At 42.6% G+C, this 23179-nt stretch overlaps 1 protein-coding gene across 8 annotated transcripts in view; it reads left to right on the top strand.

Annotated features, from left to right (window-relative positions):
• Window positions 1-23179, top strand: part of UBE2G1 (ubiquitin conjugating enzyme E2 G1) — a 102024-nt gene that overhangs the window by 35740 nt on the left and 43105 nt on the right. Inside the window, exons 1-3 of one of the 8 annotated variants that reach the window (XM_070061252.2) lie at window positions 9031-9073; window positions 9734-9852; window positions 12074-12218. The exons of 5 other annotated variants lie outside the window; for them this stretch is intronic. The gene's annotated coding sequence lies outside the window, so the exon portion shown is untranslated. Of the gene's footprint in view, window positions 1-9030; window positions 9074-9733; window positions 9853-12073; window positions 12219-23179 lie in introns of those variants that run through there. 2 more of the 8 variants (XM_070061253.2, XM_070061250.2) reach the window with 2 other exon arrangements.

Below are 23179 nucleotides of genomic sequence, written 5' to 3'. Positions count from 1 at the left end.
TCGGATCGGTGCGGTGCGCCGGCCACAGCGCGCCGGCCGCGGCGGCCATTGGAGGGTGAACCAACGGCAAAGGAAGCCCTTTCTCTCTGTCTCTCTCTCTCACTGTCCACTCTGCCTGTCAAAAAAAAAAAAAAAAAAAAAAAAAAGAAATGTGATGTGTTAGTGGTGAGTGCCAGGAAGAGAAAATAAAGTATGGAAAGGGAATGAAAAGTTGGGGGTGAGGTCTGGGGAAGAGCTTTCCAGGCACAGATGGATAAGCATGGAGGCACTGAGCTGGGCGAAGGCGTGGAGGGGAGCCTGTGTGGGTTTTTATGGTTAAGGACTGCAGATGTGGGGCCGGTGCCTTGGCTCACTTGGTTAATCCTCCGCCTGTGGCGCCGGCATCCCATATGGGCGCCAGGTTCTAGTCCCAGTTGCCCCTCTTCCAGTCCAGCTCTCTGCTGTGGCCCAGGAGTGCAGTGGAGGATGGCCCAAGTCTTGGGCCCTACACCCACATGGGAGACCAGGAGGAAGCACCTGGCTCCTGGGTTCGGATTGGCGCGTACCGGCTGTAGTGGCCATTTGGGGGGTGGTGAACCCACAGAAGGAAGACCTTTCCTTCTCTCTCTCGCTCTCGCTCTTGCTCTCGCTCTCACTGTCTAACTCTGTCAAGTAAATTAAAAAAAAAAACAACAAACTCCAGATGAGATGGATTGTTGCAGGTTTCTCAATACAGAGGCGACATAATCTGATATACATTTAAACGGGATCATTCTGGACCTGCTGAGAATAGAGACTGCAGGGGCAGTCAGGTGAGACAGAGTATTGGCTTGTAGCAGGATGGTGGTGTGGGTAAGTGGTTGAATTCTTGGATATTATTTTTTTTAAATATAGTTGTCACGATTTGTAGGGGACCAGAATTTTTGAGGAGTAGTCTGTGAGTGTGTGTCAAGGATGCATGATGTAGAACCTGAGAAACCAAGAGGATGGGGTTGACATTAACTGAGATGGAAAAGCCTGCAGGACAAGGAGGATAAGTGAGCAGAGGCATGGTTTTGAATATGGTCAATTCGAATTGCCTATTAGACACTGAAGCAGGAAAGTCAAACAGGCAGCTTATTGTGTTTGATTTGGAATTCAGTAAAGAGGGAGGTTTGGATTAGAGACACAAGTTGAGAAATTGTTAGTATGTAGATTATGTGTAAACTGCAAGGTTGAATGTTATCAATAAGGGGAGAAATGTAGACAAAGAGAAGGAGCTTAGGAACTAATTCTTGGGTACATTGACATTATGAAGACAGAAATTACCAGAAACTAGTGACAGAGTATGAGGGGGAGTAGTCTGTAAGGTTAAAAGAAAGTCACCATGTGGTGACTTGTGATCCAAGTGAAGAAAGTTTTAAGGCCATAGGGAGATCAGCTGTGTCAAACAAAAGCTCAGGTAAGATAAGGACTGATAGGTGACCAATAGAAGGGCAATTCTGTGCAGTGGTGTGAGCTTGAGAAAGAAAGCGGAGGTTGGGAATGGAGATACCTCTTTAAAGTTGTGCTATAAGAGAAATAGAACAGGGGCTGCACTGTGTCATAGTGGGTTAAGCCTCTGTCTGCAACTCATCTGGGCTGTTCCACTTCCAATCCAGCTCCCTGCTAATGTGCCTGGGAAAGCAGTAGAACATGGCCCAAGTCTTGGACCCCTGCACCTATGTGGGAGACCTGGATGAAGCTATCTGGCCCAGCCCTGGCTGTTTGGGGAGTGAAGCAGCAGATGGAAGACCCATCTCCCCCTCCCCCTCCCCTCTGCCTCTCTCCCTTTCTCCTCCCCTCTCCCTCTCTCCCCCTCCCACTTCCTTCTCTACCTCTCTCTCTCCTTCTCCCTCTAACTGCCTTTCAAAAATAAAATACATAAAATAATAGTTTTAAAAAAAGAAATAGGACAGCATTTGGAAGTGGTGTGGTCTTCATTTTTGTTTTTGTGAAGATTGGAGGAGTGTTAGCTTGTTTGTTATTGGGATTGAATTTAGCAGAGGGGGAAGTTTCTGGAGCAGTGTCTTTGGGGAAAACAAGACAGGATCTGCTTACTACCCTGTTTGGCAGAGTTGTCTAGGAACAAGGACAGGACATCCACAGTGCCTGGACGCAGATGTAGACAACAGGTTAGAACTGTGGAGAATTTTACTGTTTACCTTACAGTATATTTTTGAGTATTAAATCAGTCAGTTCTGCAAAGGGGTAATTACAGAACATAATATTGATATTAATCACTTAATCACAACTGATCACTTATGCAGTCAGCTATAAACAGTTTTGTACATGAACTCGTTAAGTTTTTAATGTTTATTTATAAAGTTAGAATATGATTTACACGACAGGTTTCTTTCTTTCCCTCTTGTGAGTAATACACTGGAAATACTGGCTTTAACCTCAAGCCAGATGGATCAGTCAGTAATTACCAATGATATCATGTTTTCTTTGCAAAGATGTTGACTACCACAGGTGCTGTTCACACAGAGTACAACTCAAAGCACATCCCGGAAAGACAAGATTTCCATACATCTAATCAGAAACATTTAGTTTTGTGTGTTATGGTTTTAAAGGTGTTTGATTTTCTTTAATATGTGGGTAAAAGTTCCTTTAGCAAAACTGTCATTTTTGTGTGACAGAAAATAGAATTCCTTTAATAAGTGGGTTAGGATAGAAGTAGCAGAGAAATCATACATCCGTGTAAGTGTTGTGATTGCAATTTTTTTTTAATTTATTTGTTTATTTGAAAGAATTACACAGAGAGAGAAGGAGAGGCAGAGAGGGAGAGAAAGGAAGGAAGGAAGGAAAGGAAAGGAAGGAAATAAGCTATGTTGAAGGTAGGTAGGTAGGTAGGTAGGTCTTCCATCCGCTGGTTCACTCCTCAGTTGTCCTCAATGGCTGGAGCTGCGCTTATCCGAAGCCGGGAGCCAGAAGCTTCTTCTGGGGCACAGACTTAACCTGCAGTGAAAAGGTTTTGTGGAAGAAGTACCATTTTGGGATGGCTATTGAAAATGGAAGATAGAAATGTTGGTGAGTGTATTTCAGTTAATGATGTGCACTGTGAGATGAGAAAGTAATTTCTGCCCATAGAACACATAGTTGAGAATAAAATGAAATCAAATAAAATTTTTAAAGCACTGCTTCCCCTTCCCCCATATCACATCTTCTGTGAATTCTTTATTTTTTTAAAAATGAATATTTTTAAAAGATTATATATCCACTTGAAAGTCAGAGTTAGAAATGAAGAGACAGGAGAGAGATCTTCCATCCTCTGGTTCAGTCCCGAAATGTCTGCAATGACCAGTGCTGGGCCAGGCTGAAGCCAGGAGCCAAGAGCTCCATCTGGGTCTCCCACATGAGTACAGGGGCCCAAGCACTGGGCCATCATCCACTGACTTTCCAGGCACATTAGTAGGGAGCTGGATAGGAAGTGGAGCAGCTGGGACTCACCGAGGCTCACATGGGATGCCTGTGCTGCAGACAGTGCTTCAACCAGCCTTCCCACAGTGCCAGCGCCCCCCTCCCCGCCCCCCACCGTGAGTTCTTGAAAAGTTTTGAAGTGGGTGAGAAAGAGAAAAAGGTAAGAGTGAAGCAGAAATAAGCTATGTTGGAAAACCAACAGTATAAAGAAATTCTTTCTTTTTTTTTAAACTTTTTATTTGAATAAACATTAAATTTATTTAATAGGCTATCCTGTTATGCATTTGTATAGGAAATATTAGTAAAGCACATCTAGTAAATGACATCAACAGAACTGATACACAAAATCTTTTTTTTTTTAAGATTGATTTGTTTATTTGAAAGAGTTACACAGACAGAAGGAGAGGCAGAGAGAGAGAGAGGGGTCTTCCATCCATTGGTTCATTCCCCAAATGGCTGCAATGGCTGGAGCTATGCCAATCTGAAGCCAGGAGCTTCTTCCAAGTCTCTCACGCAGGTACAGGGGCCCAAGGCCTTGGGCCATCTTTTACTGTTTTCCCAGGCCATAGCAGAGAGCTGGGTCGGAAAATGGAGCAGCTGGGACTTGAACCGGCACCCATATGGGATGCCAGCGCTGCAGGTGGCGGCTTTACCTGCCATGCCACAGTGCCGGCCCCTGTACACAAAATCTTTAAGTTTGACTTAAAGTCTAGTAGGTGGGGATTAACACAATATATACTCTTTATGGTAATTTCAGAAGTGTAAATTGTGAGAGAGACAGAGAGAAAGGTCTTCCTTTGCCATTGGTTCACCCTCCAATGGCCGCCGCGGCGATCCGATGGCAGGAGCCAGGAGCCAGGTGCTTTTCCTGGTCTCCCATGGGGTACAGGGCCCAAGTACCTGGGCCATCCTCCACTGCACTCCCTGGCCACAGCAGAGGGCTGGCATGGAAGAGGGGCAACCGGGACAGAATCCGGCGCCCCAACTGGGACTAGAACCCGGTGTGCCGGCGCCGCTAGGTGGAGGATTAGCCTAGTGAGCCGCGGCGCCGGCCATTTTTTTTTTTTTTTTTTTAAGATTCGTTTATTTATTTGAAAGGCAGAGTTTCAGAGAGGCAAAGAGAGAGAAGTCTTTTATCTGCTGGTTCACGCCTTAGATGGCAGCAATGGCTGGAGCTGCACCAAAAAGCCAAGGAGTCGGGAGCTTCTTCTGGGTCTCCCATGCCCAAGGGGCCCAAGGACTTGGCCATCTTCTACTAATTTGCCAGGCCATAGTAGAGAGCTAGATTGGAAGTGGAGCATCCGGGACTCACATGGAATGCTGGCACTGTAGGTGGTGGCTTTACCTGCTTCGCCACAGTGCTGGTCCCTCAAGCCTCCCAGGGTCACATTAGCAGGAAGCTGAATAAGAAGCAGAAGAGCTGGGACTTCAGCCAGGCACTCTAATAGGGGATCTGTTTTGTTTTGTTTTGTTTTGTTTTCTTTTTAATAAAAAATTTTTGGATGAACATGAAATACTTTGTACATTTTTAGGAGGTGTAGTGCAATATACTCATACACAATGTAACCCAATCTAACCAGGTACCCAGCCTTTCCATTTCCTTCCTTCCTTCTGTCTTCTCTCCCTTCCTCCCTTCCTTCTTTTTTTCCCCCCAATATTTATTTATTCACTTGAAGATTTATTTATTTATTTGAAAGGCAGAGTTACAGAGAGAGAGAGAGAGGTCTTATATCTGTTGGTTCACTCCCCAGATGGCTGCAACAGTCAGAGAGAGGCACTGATCCAAAGCCAGGAGCCAGGAGCTTCCTTCAGGTCTCCCATGCAGGTACCGGGGCCCAAGCACTTGGACCATCTTCTACTGCTTTCCTAGGCCATAGCAGAGAGCTGGATCAGAAGTGGAGCATGCGGAACTCGAACTGGGCGCCCATATGGGATGCCAGCACTGCAGGCGGCAGCTTCACCCACTATGCAACAGTGCCGGTCCCTTTATTCACTTGAAAGGCAGAGTTATACACACACACACACACACAGAGGGAGATCTTCCTTCCAATGGTTCACTCCCCAGATGGCCACAAAAGCTAGAACTGGGCCAATCCAAAGCCAGGAGCTAGGAGTGTCTTCTTTGGCTCCTGGCAACTTGGTTTGGCAGCAGGTACTTGGGCCATCTTTCATTGTTTTCCCCGGTGCATTAGAAGAAAGCTGGATCTGAAGTGGAGCAGCCAAGGCATGAACTAGCACCCATATGGGATGCTGTCGCAGTAGGTGATAGCATTACTTGCTACCCAACAGAGCTGTCCCCACCTTTCCATTTCTTTATCTTTTTTTTTTCTTCCCTGTTTGGAGCCTACCGCCTCCTCCCTTCCAGTTATTTACATGTGGAACATGAGAACCTATTATTTCTGTCTAAAGTAAATGAGGCCAAGGACCCAATAGAAAAATGGATGAGGGCATGAACAGTCTATAGAAAATTAAAGATTGCTTTGAAAAACATCAGATGCTAGGTGTCACTCACAGAAGTACAAGTTGAAGCTATGTTGAGAATTCTTTTTCACCCACTCTGTAATAGTGAAATGCTTAGTTCTCAGGTCCTGCTCAGGCACTCAGATTCCAGGCCCTCTGTTTTTTAGTTCTCTACTCTTAAATACGGACAATTAAGTTTTATCAGATAAGGAAAAGAAAACTTCCTTACATAAAAGAAACCAGTAGAGGTATAAAATAACCAGAAGGAAATATACTCAGACAGGGCGAAGAAAACATTAAGAAAATTTAGGTTAAAGAGAAGAGTAAAATTGTAAACAGGAACAGGATTCTGTAAAAAGGAAAGGAGCTCTTGAAAATAATTTAAAAATCCAAGAGGGTGTGGTGTGTTGGAAGATAAAACTGAAGAAATCTTTCAGAAAGTAAAACAGGTAGGCAACTATGAAAGAGGAGCAAGTAATTTACTATGTGCAAATGTAACATCAAAAATTAGAAGTGTGGTGCTTTAAGAGGAGTTAAGTTGTAATTTTCTCAGTCATGTTAGTGCTTCTGTAGAATAAATTCCTAGAAGTGGTATTTAATTTAAAGGATGAGAAATAAGTTTTAATGGTGCAAATTGTGTTCTTTAGAAATTTTATAAGTTAACATTACTATCTAGTGCTTGTTGGATTGTATCTTTGCTTATTCTGTCTCCAATTGATAAACACTTTTTACATTTTTTGCTTTTGTTTACGATTGGTTGATTAATTTGAAAGGCATAATGTCAGAGAGAGGAGGAGAGATTTCCATCTAAAACAGCCAGGGCTGGGCCATGCTGAGCCCAGAACTCCATTTACATCTTTCACAAAGGTAGCAGGGACCCAAGTACTTGGACCATCATTCCCTGCTTTCCCAGGTGCATTAGTAGGGAGGTGGATCAGGAGTGGAACAGCCGGGATTGGAACCAGCACTCTTATATGAGGATGCTGGCCTTGTAAGTGGTGGCTTAACTCACTGTGCCACAGCACTGGCCTCTCTCTTTCCAATCTTATAAGTTGTTTATTTGCATTTACAATTTTAAAAATATAGTTTTTATTTTAAAGGAGGAAACATAAGAGGCGAGAGAGAGAGCACAGGAAGAGAAAGGAGAGATCTACCCACTGGCTCATTCCCCAAATGCCTGCAGGTGGAAGCCAAGAACCTAGGACTCATTTCCTCTCTACCCCTACCCCTGGGGATCTCCTGTGTAAGTGGCAGGGACTCAAGTTTTTGAGTTATCCCGTGCTGCCTCTCAGTAGTGGAGCTGAAAACCTGATAACGGATTTTGGTGGCCCAAATGGCAGTTTAACTGCTAGGCCAAATACCTGCTTCTGTTTACATTTTTTAAAACAATTTTTAAAATATACTTTCATTTTATTCGAAAGACAAAAAAGATGGATGGATGGGGACACACACACACACACACACACACACTTTAACTCTCACACACTCATACACAGATCCTCTTACTGGTTCACTCCTCAAATGTTAGCAACTGTCAGGACTGGGCTGGGCTGAAGTCAGGAGCCCAGAAGTCCATCTGGGTCTCCCAAGTGAGTGGCAGGGACTTAAATATTGATCCATCATCTGCTGTTTTCCAGGGTACCTTCCAATAGGAAGCTGGGTAGGAAGTGGAAGAGACAGGACATGAACCGGGCACTTTGATGGAATGTGGACATCTCAAGTGGCATCTTAACTGCTGTGCCAAACACCTGTGCCCCAAGACAATTCAGTAAAAGAATTACCTTAGGAGTTTTACTTGCGACGGAAGTGTCTGAGACTGGTATTTGAGGTGGTTGGGAAGATAACTCTGGGTAACCACTTGTTCAGCTCTTGTAGGTTATTGAGGTGTTTGTTTTCTAATTCTACTTGATTGCATTTGACCATGCATCCACATTTGAAAACCTAGTAGCTTAAGATTTACTAGAAACTTACTTCATACTTGTTATGATTTCCACTGTATCATCTTATTCCTCCTTTTTCAGCCTTTCATTTTATATTATTTTTTTAAAATCCAGCAAATAGTTTACCTTGTCATTTCCTCCTCCTATCAAAATGCAACTCCTACACTTTAGAATTAGTTCTACTGGCTTCTGTCTTTTAATTGAGTAACTTGTAGATTTAAAAAATTTCCACAGTCTTTTTTTTTCTCTAACATTGAGTTGAATGCTTAGTACTTTTAATTTAATTTTTTTTAAAGATTTATTTGAAAGGCAGAGGTACAGAGAGGATAGGAGAGAGATCTTTTGTTCACTGGTTCACTTTCCAAGAGAATGGCCAAGGCTGGGTCAGGCCAAAGCCAGGAGCCAGGAGCATCTTTCGTGTCTCCCGGGTGGTTACAGGGGCCCAAGGATGTGGGCCATTTTTAGCTGCTTTTCTCAGATGCATTAGCAGGGAGCAGGATCAAAAGTGGAGCAGTCAGGACTCGAATTGGCGCCCAGCTTGGATGCTGGCACTGTAGGCAGAGGCCTCATGTTTATTTTAATTCTCGATCAGTTGAAGTATTTAGGCTGTGGATCTCTCTTCCTCTGAGCATAGCTTTATTTGTACAACAAGCATTTCTGTATAGGTAGCTTTTTGTAATTGTTACTTTCCAGATAACTATTGTTTTTTGTTTCCAACTTTGGGGTGATTTATGGAGAAAGATTACATGAGTCATCGAGTCTGTCACAGTAAAGGGAGTGCTTTAATGCCATCATTGCCAGATTGTGGTCTGAACTCTTTCTCCTTTCTTGAAGTTTTGAAGTGTTAATTGCCTGAATAGATGATCAGGTTTGTAATGTTCCAGAGACTTGATCTTATCCCATCATAGGTTCAGCCCTTTTTTATTGTTTTGCTTGATCTTTCAGGATTGAAATGGTGATTGCCTTTCATTACTCTTATTTCTGCTCAGTAGTTTTTCTTATATTTCTTTAAAGCTTTTACTTCAACTGTATATAGTTTTATAAACATTGTGTCTGTTTTATAGATTGTAATCTTGATCATTTAAAAAAGTGACCCTCTTTTTCCCTCTTTAATATTCTTTTGCTTTGAATTCAATTGGTTATTAAGGGTATTTGTACTTGCCTGGTATGCTTTTGTCTAACCTTTTACTTTTAACTTTTCAAAGTCTCTATTTTAGGTTTGTCTCATGTAGACCCCATGTAGTTGGATCAAGGTTAGTCTTTTAGACCCAATTTGAGATGCCTTTACTCATGCCCATTAATGTTGCATATTTGGTTTTGCTTCTGTAATATTAGTTTTTTTTGTTCTTGTTGCCTTTTTGCTTGGTTTTCCTTTCCTTTAAAAATACATAGTTTGTTTTCCTTATTTGTGCTTTTTTTTTTTTTTTTTGAAGTTGCATACCATTTTTCATTGTGTCTCAGGTACCATTGACTTGTATGCTTCATTATTTTGTGTACCACTGATATGGTTAAATGCTGTCAAAGAAACCGAAATATCATCAATTGTAATATGCATGCTGATTTCAGATATATTAACATGGAGAAAAAGTGTACGTTAGAATAGATGAGATATGGTAGTTTGTAGTTCTTTGGTTATTATAAAGCTGTACCTTTAAAATATATTTACACCTATCGTGTTTATCAAGTAGATTTTCCAGGAGTGATTATATTTGAATGCTGTATTCAGAATTCTTATTTTTGAGAATGTCAATAAGTGGCTTTCACAAATGAAATGATATTTTGGCTGGTCACAGAATTTTTCATGCATCTCCCTTTCCCTTCGTACCCAGTAGACACAATTCTGTTACCTTCTGGCATCTAGGATTACTCTAGAGACGTCTGGGGCCAGCCTGACTGTTTTTTTCCCTTTGTAGGTGACCTACTTCTGCCTGGGTATTGGTAGGATTCTTTCTTTATCCTTGAAGTTAAGTAACTTCATCAGGATATATCTCGATCTTGGTGTGAATTCTCTATTACATTTTCCTGTTACATGGTAAGCCTTTCCAAAATGTGGATTTAGGAATATTTTCTTATGTATCCTTTAATGTGTTTCCATTTTTATTTTTCTTTCCTCAAGAAACATCAGTTTTATGATTGTTAATCTGCATTTCCTGTCTTCCACTTCATTATTTTTCTAAGCGCTTCCTTTGTTCTTTTCTGCTGTGCTCTGTGTAATTTACTTGAGATTGTCTTTCATTTCATAAATTTGTTTTCATCCAATCAGGTCTACTACTTCCTATATATATATATATATATATATATAGTGGTTTTCATTTTGTCAGTGACTTCAGTACTTCATTACTTTTATTTGATCATTTCTGTGACCTGCTCTTTCAACTTGCCTCATTTTACTTCCTGCTTTATTAAAAAGCCTTTACTTCTTGTGGTAAAAACAGGTAAAACCACATGGTTTTTGAGAGGCTGGATAACACTTGCAAAGCAACTGATTGTCATATTTTATTCTCCAAAAACACAAAATGAGTGATTAGTAAAATGTGTTTATTAATGGCATGAGAGGGAAAAGCTGTTACGCATTTGCAGCCTTAAAGATACTTCTTTTTGCAGTTGGATAAACTTCTTTTATACAGAAAGGTGCTTTGCCCATGTGTGCTTTTGTGTATGAGGTAGAATTTTTCATTGACTTTTTTTTCTCTTAATTGTTGAAAATCTATTGAAGCCTTTTTGATTCAATGAGTTAGAAGGTAGAGTACAAAAGATTCGTTTAGATCATTCATAACTGTCAGATTCTCCGCCATCCATGTGTATTACAATAAAAAGATCTGCTATATGATTTTTCCCGAATTTCAGTTTGCTCTTTGTTTTATTCTGACAAAATGAAGGTGATCCTGGTGTGCCTCGGTTCTTCATTGAGGGTTCAAGAACATAGTGGAAATTGTGAATGTGTATAAGTTGTGATGCTAACAGTGAGACTTTCACTGTGACTTATCAAAAAGGTATACGACTTTTGCACTTTAAGGTGTCTTAGCTGTTTAGAACAGGGTCTTCCATTAATTTGTTCTTATTTTTTAAGCAATGGCTGAGATACAAGCATTCTTTATGTTATTGATGTTAATATTTCAGTAATACATGAGTATGCCAGCAACTTCTTCAGTATTGTGAATAGCTGGCATTTATAGTTCCAGAGTCTAAGTTGTAGCTTATCTTCATCAATTAACATTGCTAACAGGATTTCTTAATGTAGCTTCTTCCTAAGATAGTATGTATTTTAAACAAATCTGTTAATTCAGCTACTGCTTGCTGCCAGAGAGCAGCATGGACCCTGGGACGACATCAGTAAACAAATGAAGACCCTTGCTCATTTTGAGTTTGCATTCTAGTTGGGGTAGGGGAGAGAAATAGAATTAATGCAAAGCTGTAGAGTAGAATGTGGAAAATAAAGCAGAGAAGGAGGATACAATAGGGAATGTATACAATTGTGAGGGTTATAATTTAAAATAGGATGACATTTGTCCCAAGAATTAGGTTGGGAGTGAGTGTGAGTCCTGCAGAGGGTGCAGCAAGTATGAAGTCCCTGAAGTGGGGATGGATTTGAATGTTGGAGGAAGATAACAGAGCAGTTAGCTGAAGGTTAGAGAGGCATGCTGGTTAATTCTGAGGGACCTCACAGGTTTTCACCCTCAGTGACGACTGGAAGCCATTGGAAAAGCGACATGATCTGAATTCACATTTCATGGTATCACCTCTGGATGCTAGGTTGAGAAGAGACAATAGAAAGATATTTTACATAATACCCAAGTACACACATTTAAATAAAACATTCATAACTGAAATGATAGCTTTACCAACCTGTTTTATATTTGTTATTCTTTTAGGAAAAAAAATGAGGTTATATCCCACTAGATGTATTTCATGACTGCATGACTTCAAGTTGAAAAACACTGCCAAGAGAGATACACCCCTTTCTTAGTGGGAAGGAAGTAAAATGTAGGATTGTGTTGTGTATTGCAGGAAAATGAACAAAGTATAAAATAAAAAAGAATAAAGCCTTAAAAATTGATACTTTCTCTGTAAAAAGCTAAAAAAAAAAAAATCAAATGAAAGCAATCAGTAATTCAAGACAGAGTAGTGACAGGCCCCGTTCCCCTGAGGCAACTGCCTTTGAAAACCTTTTTGGTTCAGATCTCCTGGGGGCTTAACTCCATGCTTCTAAATAATATGCTTACAGTGTTTATTTTTTGGTTTATCAACTTTAGAAATTCTCTGTCGACTTCTTGCTATGACAGATGTTTTCAGTCCCTCTTGTCACTACTGACCTTCCTCGCACAGCGGTCACTGAACCTGCGCCTCTCTGGGGTTCTGCCCAGAAGATTAGCCTTCCTCCTTCGCCGCATCCCCTCTGTGAGTATCCACTCTTCTGCTCCCTCTGCTCTGCTATCTCAGTTCACATCCTTCATCTGTTTTCATCTTTCTGCACACAGGCAATCTACGTAGTCTCTGAGAAAGTTATTTTAAACAGTTGCTTTACTTAAGTTTTTTTTTTTTTAAGTCTTTTTTTTTTTTTTTTAAAGATTTATTATTTGAAAGACAGAGTGACACACAGAGAGAGACAGTGAGAAAGAGATCTTCTGTCTACTGGTTCACTCCCCAAATGACTGCAACAGCCAGGTGTGGGCCAGGCCAGAGAGCCAGGAACCAGGAGCTCCATTCCAGTCTCCTACATGGGTAGCATGGGTCCAAGCACTTGGGCCATCTTCTGCTGCCTTCCCAGGTGCATGAGCAGGAAGCTGGATTGGAAGCAGAGTAGCCATGACTCAGGACTTGAACCAATACTCTGATATGGGATGCAAGCAGTGGCTTTACTTGCTGGGCCACAAGGTTGGCCCCTTACTTAAGTTCTTAGAGGGACTGGGGGTAAATATACATATTCCTATTGGCTTCTTGAATTTTAAGACAGAATAGAGGATAAGGCCAAAATTTTTTTCATTTTGTTTTAATAAGTACATGTTTTTTAAGAGTTAAATATGTTTGCAATATTTTATTTTTAAGAAGTTGTAGATATTTTCACATATTGAAATTCCCTTTCAAAGTATTTTTTAAATATTTATTTATTTATTTGAAAGTCAGAGTTACACAGAGAGAGGAGAGGCAGAGAGAGAGAGGTCTTCCGTCCGATGGTTCACTCCTCAGATGGCTGCAATGGCTGGAGCTATGCCGATCCAAAGCCAGGAACCAGGAGCTTCTTCTGGGTCTCCCACGCGGGTGCAAGGGCCCAAGCACTTGGACCATCTTCTACTGCTTTCCCAGGCCATAGCAGAGAACTGGATTGGATGAAGGGCAGCCGGGACTAGAACCGGTGCCCATATGGGATGCTGGTGCTTCAGGCCAGGGCATTAACCCACTGCGACACAGCGCCAGCCCCTCAAAGTATTTTAAATATTACAGCATTCTTTCATATAGTAGTACTATAATATTCTCCATATTTTGATTTTCAGGTTGTTTTATAAAATATTTAAGTTAAAGCCAATGCTTTTGTGCATTTTACCTATGAATTATGTTTGTATGCAGTCTTTTTCTCAGGATAAACTTCTAGGATTGATCATGACAAGGAAGATAAACATTTTTTTGAGATTCTTATACACATCACTACTTTCTATCTAGAAAGCTTTTGCTAATTATATCCCACTATCATTGTGTTAAAATGCCTCTTTTTACTATGTTTTCAATACTATCTGGAACTTTTATTTATTTATTTTAAAGATCTACTTATTTCTTTCTTTGAAAAACAGAGTGAGTGAGATGGGGAGAGAAAGAGAGCACAAGCAAGCGAGCCAGAGAAAGGGCTCTTTCATCTACTGGTTCACGCCCCAAATGGCTCCATTAACCAAAGCCAGGAACCAGGAGCTGCATTGGGGTTTCCTGTATAGGTGGCAAGGACTCAAGTAAATGGGTGGGCATCTACTGCTTCCCAGGCACATTAGCTGGGAGCTGGATTAGAAAGGGGAGTAGTTGGAGTTCCCAGGTAGAATGCCAGTGGCTTAACCCTCCGAGCCTCAATGCTGACCCCACTCTCTCTACCCTCCCCCACCCCCCAACACTGATTTGCAAATAAATAATCTTTAAAGAAAAAAAAAAAGAATCCATTGTGATCATGTAGGGTTTGCATTGTTGCTGCCTCCAAATATGACCTTTTGCCTCATACCATAGATGGTGTTATATTATTAGATACTTCCATGAAGTACTTTTTTAACTATAAAGGTTTTTACATGTATGAGATCTAACTCATTGCTATGGGTAACCTGGCTTTCCTCTTTGCATTCAAAGGGTGTAATACTTAAGCTTTCTGCTAATGAGTCATGGAATGTCACCAGGGAAGTTCTCACTATTTGGTATAATTCCATTAGAACTTTTTGTTGGTGTTTTAGTCCTTTTTTAGGGGAAACTGTTAACTTTATTTTTTTTTTTTAGCTTTAAGAAGTTTACTGATGAGACCGGTGCTGTGGCTCAATGGGTTAATGCCCTGGCCTGAAGCGCCCATCCTGTATGGGTGCCGGTTCTGGTCCCAGCAGCTCTTCTTCCAATCCAGCTCTCTGTTGTGGCCTGGGAGAGCAGTGGAAGATGACCCAAGTCCTTGGGCCCCTGCACCCACATGGGAGACTGGGAGGAAGCTCCTGGCTCCTGGCTTCAGATCGGCGCAGCTTTGGCCGTTGCGGCCAGTTGGGGAGTGAACCATCGGATGGAAGACCTCTCTCTTTCTCTCTGCTTCTCCTCTCTCTGTGTAACTCTGACTTTCAAATAAATAAAATAAGAAAAATTTATTGATATAAATAAGTAGTAACATATTTTTGAAAAGAACCAACATAAACATCATACCTATAAAAAGCCTAAATGGCTGCACACTAGGCAGCACAGTTAAAATTAAGTTGTGAGGGGCATGTGTCTGGCTAGAGGTTAAGGCCTTACCTAGGATGCCCGAAACCCATGTCAGAATTCCAGGTTCAAGTCCCAGCTACTCTGCCTCTGATCCAGCTTCCTACTAATGCATACCCTGGAGGGCAGTGGTGATGAAGTACTTGGGGGTTTCTTGTCACTCATGGAGGAAACTCAGATTGAGTTCCATGCTTCTGACGCTGGGCTTGCCCAGCTGGCTGTTTTAGGTGTGAATCAGTGGATGGAAGATCTCTGTCTTTCAAAAAAAAAAAAAAAAAAGAAAATAAATACATTTTTTTAAAAAAGTTGAAAAGTGAGAAATTGGTTTATGAATTGGTTACCAGAGATAGCTCAATCTTAATTTGAATGGATCCCTATTTTCAGTGGTTGTTAAGACCCTTAACCATAAAAATTTGTTCTTTTTTTTTTTTTTTTTTTTTTTTAAACAGGCAGAGTGGACAGTGAGAGAGAGAGACAGAGAGAAAGGTCTGCCTTTTCCGTTGGTTCACCCCCCAATGGCCACTGTGGCCAGCACACTGCACTGATCTGAAGGCAGGAGCCAGGTGCTTCTGGTCTCCCGTGCGGGTGCAGGGCCCAAGGACTTGGGGCCATCTTCCACTGCCTTCCCAGGCCATAGCAGAGAGCCGGATCGGAAGAGGAGCAGCCAGGACTCGAACTGGTGCCCATATGGGATGTCGGCACTGCAGCGGCACTGCTGCTGAGTATGTGCCATGAGAATCTCTAGTTCATAGTTAGTATTAGTGGTGCTGGCTTGGGTGTGGGCTGCATCAAAGGCTTGAGGGTAGGATCTGCTGCACACGGAGTTGGGAGGATGCCTGGCTTCCATTTATGTGCTGTTCCATGTTGTTGCCTGTGTTTTGGACATGGTGTAAGGACGTGCTGAATCCAATGTCGTAAAGGTGGCCCCACCCCACCCCCACCCCTCTGCCACGTTTTTTTCTAAGAGTTTTATAGTTTTGCTTTTAGGTTTAGGTCTTTGATCCATTTTGAGTTTAATTTTGGAGCTAGTTTAAGATTCTAGCTTCATTCTTTTGCTTGTGAATATCCAGTTTTCACAGCATTGTTTTTTTGAGAAAGTATCCTCTCCCCATTGAATGATTGGTCACTCTTCTTGAAAATCAGCCTATGTGGGTGCGGCGCTGTGGCGCAGCAGGTTAATGCCCTGGCCTGAAGCGTCAGCATCTCATATGGGTGCTGGTTCAAGACCTGGCTGCTCCACTTATGAGCCACCTGTCTGCTATGGCCTGGGAGAGCAGTGGAAGATGGCCAAGTCCTTGGGGCCTTGTTCCCAGGTGGGAGACCCAGAGGAAACTCCTGGCTCCTGGCTTCGGATTAGTGCAGCTCTGGCCATTACGGCCAATTGGGGAGTGAACCAGCAGAAGGAAGACCTTTCTCTCTCTTTTCCTTTCACTGTCTGTTATGCTATCTCTCAAATAATTAAATTTTTGGCAGGCACCGTGGCTCACTTGGCTAATCCTCCGCCTGTGACACCGCCACCCCATGTTCTAGTCCTGATTGCTCCTCTTCCAGTCCAACTCTCTGCTGTGGCCCGGGAGGGCAGCGGAGGATGACCCAAGTGCTTGGGTCCTTGCACCCGTGTGGGAGACCGGGAGGAAGCACCCGGCTCCTGGCTTCGGTTCGGTGCAGTGCACTGGCCATGGCAGCCATTTTGGAGTGAACCAACGAAAGGAAGACCTTTCTTGCTGTCTATAACTCTACCTGTCAAATAAAAAAAAATAAAAAATAAAATAAAAAAGAATATGTATAGTACATGCAGTGTAAAATATATACAGTTTAAAGAGTCCTTACAAAACAAATACCATATGACTACTACCCAAGTGAAGAAATAGTTACTTGAAGTTTTGAAACACTGAACCAGAGCATGGATGATTAAGTCAGCTGAAGTGTGAGAGAATGGAACCATCTTCTTCTTTTTGACAGGCAGTTAGTGAGAGAGCAAGACAGAGAGAAAGGTCTTCCTTTTCCATTGGTTACCCCTGGTTCCCGCCCCCCCCCCCCCCAATGGCTGCTATGGTCGGCGCAATGCGCTGATCCAAAGCCAGGAGCCCAGTGCTTCCTCCTGGTCTCCCATGGGGTGCAGTGCCCAAGTACTTGGACCATCATCCACTGCACTCCTGGGCCACAGCAGAGAGCTGGACTGGAAGAGGAGCAACCGGGACAGAATTTGGCACCCCGACTGGGACTATAACCTGGGATGCTGGCGCTGCAGGCAGAGGATTAGGCAAGTGAGCCACGGCACCCTCTCCCCGCCCTTTAAACATTTTATGTACTTATCTGAGAGGTAGAGTTAACAGACAGAGGCAGAGAGAGAGAGGTCTTCCATCCATTGGTTCACTCCCCAAATGGCCACAAAGACAAGAGCTGGGCCAATCCAAAGCCAGGAGACAGGAGCTTCTTCTGGGTCTCCCACCTGGGTGCAGGGGCCCAAGCACTTGGGCTCTCTTCCACTGCTTTCCCAGACCATTGCAGACAGCTGGATTGGAAGAGGAGCAGCCGGGGCTTTTACCTTACCGGTGCCCTCATTTTGGGATGTTTGTACTGCAGGCGGAGGCGTAGCTCACTATGCCACAGCAACCACCCCTGTATTATTCTTGATACACTAGAAAGAGTACTGTTGGTGAATGTGTTATAGTTAGCTACAGGTTGGAGTCTTAGGACACGGGAAACGGGAGGTCTGGACATCCTGGAGGCTCGTGCTGTAACTAGAGTAGAAACATTGAATGTCTATGTCTGTAAATACTTGTTTCCGAGACCAGTTAGTTAGAATTTAAGTCTATAATCTGTTTTTCCCAGGATTGGGGGAAAATGAGAGTAACAGTAAAGTAGCTGCAAAGTAGTGCCTATTAAAGCTGTGTCCTAAGACTTGAGGCTATTTTGAAACCCAGAGTCAGTTGTTCTAATTATTCCTAATCAATACCCAAACCTTCATAATTACAATCAAGTGTGATTGTGCATCAGTTCAATAGCCTAGATTATTTTTATTACTATTTTTTGAGAGGCAGAGAGAAAAAGAATGAAAAAGAGAAAGAATGTCCTCATGGCTGGGCCTGGCTGAGACTGGTGCTAGGAAGCTGTAACTCAATCATTGGGTTGCAGGAACCCAATTACTTGAGATACCGCTACCACCTCCCACAGTCTTCACTGGCGGAAAACTGGAGTCAGCAGGTGGATCTGGGAATTGAACCTGGGCATTCTGACGTGGGACATGGCATTGTAACTGCTAGCTAAATACCCACTCCCTGCATAGCCTAAATTTAAACATTTTTGTAAACTTCTAATTACTAATAGTTCTTCTATGAGTCAACAAATGCTTTGAATTAATATATTTAGCATGATTCTTACTTAAAATAAGTATAGTATGTATATGTAGGGTTCATGCATATAGGAACAGGTGAATTTTAGTATCCCTCTTTCCCCTGAAGGAACTGACTCCCCTTCAGTATCTTATAGATGAAAGTTATAAGGACAAAAAAATTAGTTTATATAGCCAGATGTGGAAAATTCTATAATACAGGTTTCGAATTCAAGAGATACAAGATAATGCATATTTCTGACTTGGAAAGTTTTTTTTTTAAAGATTTATTTATTCATTTGAAAGGCAGTGGCAGAGAGCGAGGTCTTCCATCCACTGTTTACTTCCTGAAATGGCCACAACGGCCAGTGGTGGGCAAGGCCAAAGCCAGGAGCTTCATCTAGGTCTCCCATGTGAGTGGCAGGGGTCCAAATATTTGGACCATCTCCTACTGCTTTTCCAGGCACATTAGCAGGGAGCTGAATCAGAAGTAGAGTAGCTGGGACTCAAACTGGCACCCATATGGGATACCGTTGCTGCAGGCAGCACTTGACCTGCTACGACACAGTGCCTGCCTTTGTTTTTTGTTTGTTTTTAGCAGGATCTGATGTTTAAACCTGGACTTTTAAATATTTGGTTGATTTTTAGCAATCAAAAGTAAGGGCTAGAGCTGGTGCTGTGGTGCAGTGTGTTAACACCCTGGCCTGAAGCACCAGCATCCCATATAGGCACTGGTTCAAGACCCGGTTGCTCCACTTCCCATCCAGCTCTCTGCTATGGCCTGGGAAAGCAGTAGAGGATGGCCCAAGTCCTTGGGCCCCTGTACCCACATGGGAGACCGGGAAGAAGCTCCTGGCTCCTGGCTTCGGATCGGTGCAGCTTTGGCCATTGCAGCCAGCTGGGAAGTGAGCCAGCGAATGGAAGACCTCTCTCTCTCTCTCTGCCTCTCTTCTATCTGTGTAACTCTGACTTTCAAATAAATAAATAAGTAAATCTTGGAAAAAAAAAAGTAAGGGCTAGGTTGAAGTATAAATTAGGTATTTTAGTATGGGAGATTAGTATGAGTAAAAGGGACACTATATGGTTTAGGTGTGGTTTTGCAGTTGTGTGAGTACCACTCAATGTGTTCAGGGGTAGGGAGGCTATATGTAGTAAGAAATAAAGATGGAAGGGCTTGTTTTGAAGCCAGATCACAGTGGGCTGGGTTAGTGACCAAAGCTATGTCTAAGAAAGATTAATCTACTGGCAGTCTGTAGATTGGATCATGGGGGAAGATATTAGAAGTGGTGACATTTAAAGGCTAGTTGGATGTAAGTAACCAGAGAGATGAGCAGTATGTAATGATTGCCAGGTTTTGAGATTGAAATGAAATAATTAAAATAAAATCAAGTGGAAAAACAGGTTTAGGAAGAAGGGTGAGTTTAGACGAGGTCCATGATTGGGAAAGCTTTCTGAAGCTCATTGGAGGTAAATTTGGAAGTCATCTTCTATAAAAGGTAGAATTTGAAGCCTTGGGTGTGTCTAAGTGCTGGGAGGAAGATTGTTGAGCAAACAGAGCAAATGGCAAGATCTTCTTGGAAGGCAGTGTTTGGAGGGCAGGTGGAAGAAAGTGATCAATTCAAGCACTGAAAAGTGGAGTTCAGAGGAGAAAACCAGACCTGTCACCAAAGCTGAGGGCCAGGAGAATAGAGTGCATCAGCTGAGGATGTATTCTTTTTTAAAGATTTATGTATTTATTTGAAAGGCAGAGTTACGGAGAGGCAGAAAAAGAAGTCTTTCATCCACTGGTTCACTCCCCGAATTGCTGGAGCTGCACCGATCAGAAGCCAGGAGCCAGGAGCTTCTTCTGAGTCTCCCGTGTGGGTGCAGGGACTCAAGGACTTGGGCCATCTTCCACTATTTTCCCAGGCACATTAGCCGGGAGCTGGATCAGAAATGGAGCAGCTGGGACTCAAACCGGTGCCCACAAGGGATGCCGGCATTACTAGGTGGCGGCTTTACATGCTATGCCACAGCGCCGGCTTCCTCTTTTCTAAAAGTGGTTTATAGTGGTTTATGAGCGTTTGTGGAAAATGTTAATGGTCACATTCACTTCCACTTGCAGGTTTTCAAAACTACCAACTCACCAGTAGCACTTTCCTCATTCTCCTTATCCTGCTTTATTTTTCTTCATAGAAATTGTAACTGCTTGGTATGTGTTTTTTTTTTTTTTTTTAAGATTTATTTGTTTATTTGAAAATCAGAGTTACACAGAGAGAGGAGAGGCAGAGAGAGAGAGAGAAAGAGAGGTCTTCTATCCGCTGGTTCACTCCTCAATTGGCCGCAACTGCTGGAGCTGCGCCAATCCGAAGTCAGGAGCTTCTTCCGGGTCTCCCACGTGGGTGCAGGAACCCAAGGACTTGGGCCATCCTCTACTGCTATCCCAGGCCATAGCAGAGAGCTGGATCGGAAGAGGAGCAGCCGGGACTAGAACCGGCGCCCATATGGGATGCTGGTGCTTCAGGCCAGGGCTTTAAACCGCTGCACCACAGGCCAACCCCAGGTATATGTGTTTGTCTTCCTCTACCAAAATGAACAGTCTTAGAGAGCAGAAACTGATTTCTTCATTGTCATATCCCCAGTGCCTAGAAGGAAAGGCAGACAGAGAGAATTGCCCTCCACTGCTCCACTCTCTCCAAATACCTGCAATGGCTGGGCCAGCCTGAGGCCAAGCTGGGTTCCAGGAATGAAATCCAGGTCTCTCAGTAAAGTGACAAAAATTCAACGAATTGAGCCATCACTGCTGCTTCCCAGGGTCTGCACTGAAGCTGTAGTCATGAACCAGACCCAGGAATCCAACACAGGTACTCTGACTTGGAATATAGCTGTCAACCACGAGGCTAAAGGCCTGCTTCAATAAATATTTGGTAAATCAATAAATTCCAACAAGTTGATATAAATTAAAAGTGAGAACAAAAGGGGAAAATGTGGGTAGAGACATACAGTGTTCACTAGAATAACTTAAGGTGGGTTGGGAGTTTGACACAGCTGCTTGGACTGCCAGCATCCCATATTGGAATGCCTGGCTCCATTTCCAATTCCAGCTCCCTGCTAATGGACACCATGGGAAGCAGCAGGTGATGGCTCTCATGGGAGACCCTGTTTGGTTTTCAGGCTTTTGGCTTTGACCTGGACAAGCCCCAGGTATTATAGGCATTTTGGGAGTGAACCAGTAGATCAAAGATTTCTCTTCGTATGCCTCTCTCTTTTCTCTGTCTCTCTGCCTTTCAAATAAAATGAAAATAAATTAATAAAAATTATATTAAAATATATACCAAATCTGGGTACTGACTACTGGTGTCAGTTCGCTTTTAAATTTTCTTGTAGCCAGTATGTAGAGGTGGATTTGATCAGTGACAAAATTTTTGGAGTAAATGAGATAAAATACAGGGGCCCAGTGCTGTGGCATAGTGGGCTAAGTCTCCACCTGCAATCATGCAAAAATGCCAACAGCCTTAATATGTTGATCATTGTCACTATCAAAAAGTACAGGTTTTTCTTTTCTTTTCTTTTCTTTTTTTTTTTAACTGATTCTTTTCAGACATTTTACCTGGACATCTCACATTTCATATTGTGGTCTCCTCTCCCCATTCTCTATATATGTTTTCATGACCACAGTACTTTCGTAGAGTTTGATGTTTTCTAGTGTAACTTGTTCCTCTGAAGGAAGAGTTACTTGGTGACAACTTACCAAATTGTTTTCATGATCCACTGCAGAGTTTTGCCTTCAGTTTGAAAAACTTTGATGCTTAGTAGTTCACGTGTTACTACTGAGATCATAATTTATATACTCAATTGGAAGACAATTTCCTGTTTTGTTTCCATTAAATTTTTTTTTTAAATTAATTTGTTTGAAACTCAGTGTTGCACAGAGAGTGAAGGAGAGGTGGAGGGGGGTGTCTTCCATCTGCTGGGGGGGTGGTCTTCTATCTAATAGTTCACTCCCCAATTGTCTGCAACAGCCGGAGCTGCGCTGATCGGAAACCAGGAGCTTCTTCGCGTCTCCTGAGTGGGTGCAGGGGCCCAAGGATTTTGGCTATCTTCTACTGCTTTCCCAGGCCATAGGGGAGAGCTGGATGAGAGGAGGAGCAGCTGGCAATTGAACCGATGCCCATATGGGATGCCAGCACGGGAGGTGGCTTTATCCGCACCACAACAGCACCGGCCCCTTGTTCACACTAATGAAAAATGTAGAGATAAGTTGATTCTAGTATACTTTCCCTCTTAGGTTTCTAAATTTAAATTTTAAATTTCTAGAGTAGAATAAAAGCCTTAGTATAAACACTGTTAGGCATATAAGTACATTATGTGGGCATCCTTTAATTTCAGAATCGGTTTCTAAAAACTGTCAGATTTCTTTTTGGGGGGGTTTGGGGGAATTTAAGTTATTCTGAATGAGCTTTTCTAGCCCAGTAAAATTTTTCAAACTGGAGTTTGAAGCTGTCTCTTAGTCTTCTCTTCTTCCTGCTCCAGTTCAGTTGGGCCATTTGAAACTAAGTGGTAGACATGAGACCCTATGCTTCAATACTTCAGCTTGCCAATTAAAAATAATAGTATTGGAGTGGGCACTGTGGCGTTTTGGGTAAAGCCACCACCTGCAGCGCCAGCATCCCATATGGGCTTAGGTTTGAGTCCTGGCTGCTCCACTTCCAATCCAGCTCCCTGCTAATGCACCTGGGAAAGGAGCAGAAGATGGCCCACCCTGCCACAACGCCAGCCCCTAGGTAGATTAAAAAAAAAAAAAAAAAAAGATTTATTTATTGGATAGGCAGAGGTAGGGGGTGGGGGTAGGGTGAGAAGAGGTCCATCTTCCACTTCCACTGCTGGTTCATTCTCCCAATGGCCACAATGGCCAGAACTGGGCTGATCTGAAGCCAGGAGCCTGCAGTTTCTCCTACGTAGGTACAGGGGCCCAAACACTTGAAACATCTTATGCATTAGCAGAAAGCTGGATCAGAAGTGGAGCAAGACTTGAACCAGATACTCCAATATGGGATTCAGGCACCCTCAGCAATATTTTAACCTCTGTGCCAAATGCTTGGTCCACTATGGATATTTG

This window comes from Oryctolagus cuniculus, chromosome 17 (assembly GCF_051225735.1).
Source record: "Oryctolagus cuniculus isolate XC-2025 breed Fujian yellow rabbit chromosome 17, ASM5122573v1, whole genome shotgun sequence".
NCBI lineage: Eukaryota > Metazoa > Chordata > Mammalia > Lagomorpha > Leporidae > Oryctolagus > Oryctolagus cuniculus.
This window is presented reverse-complemented; position numbering and strand designations above follow the sequence as displayed.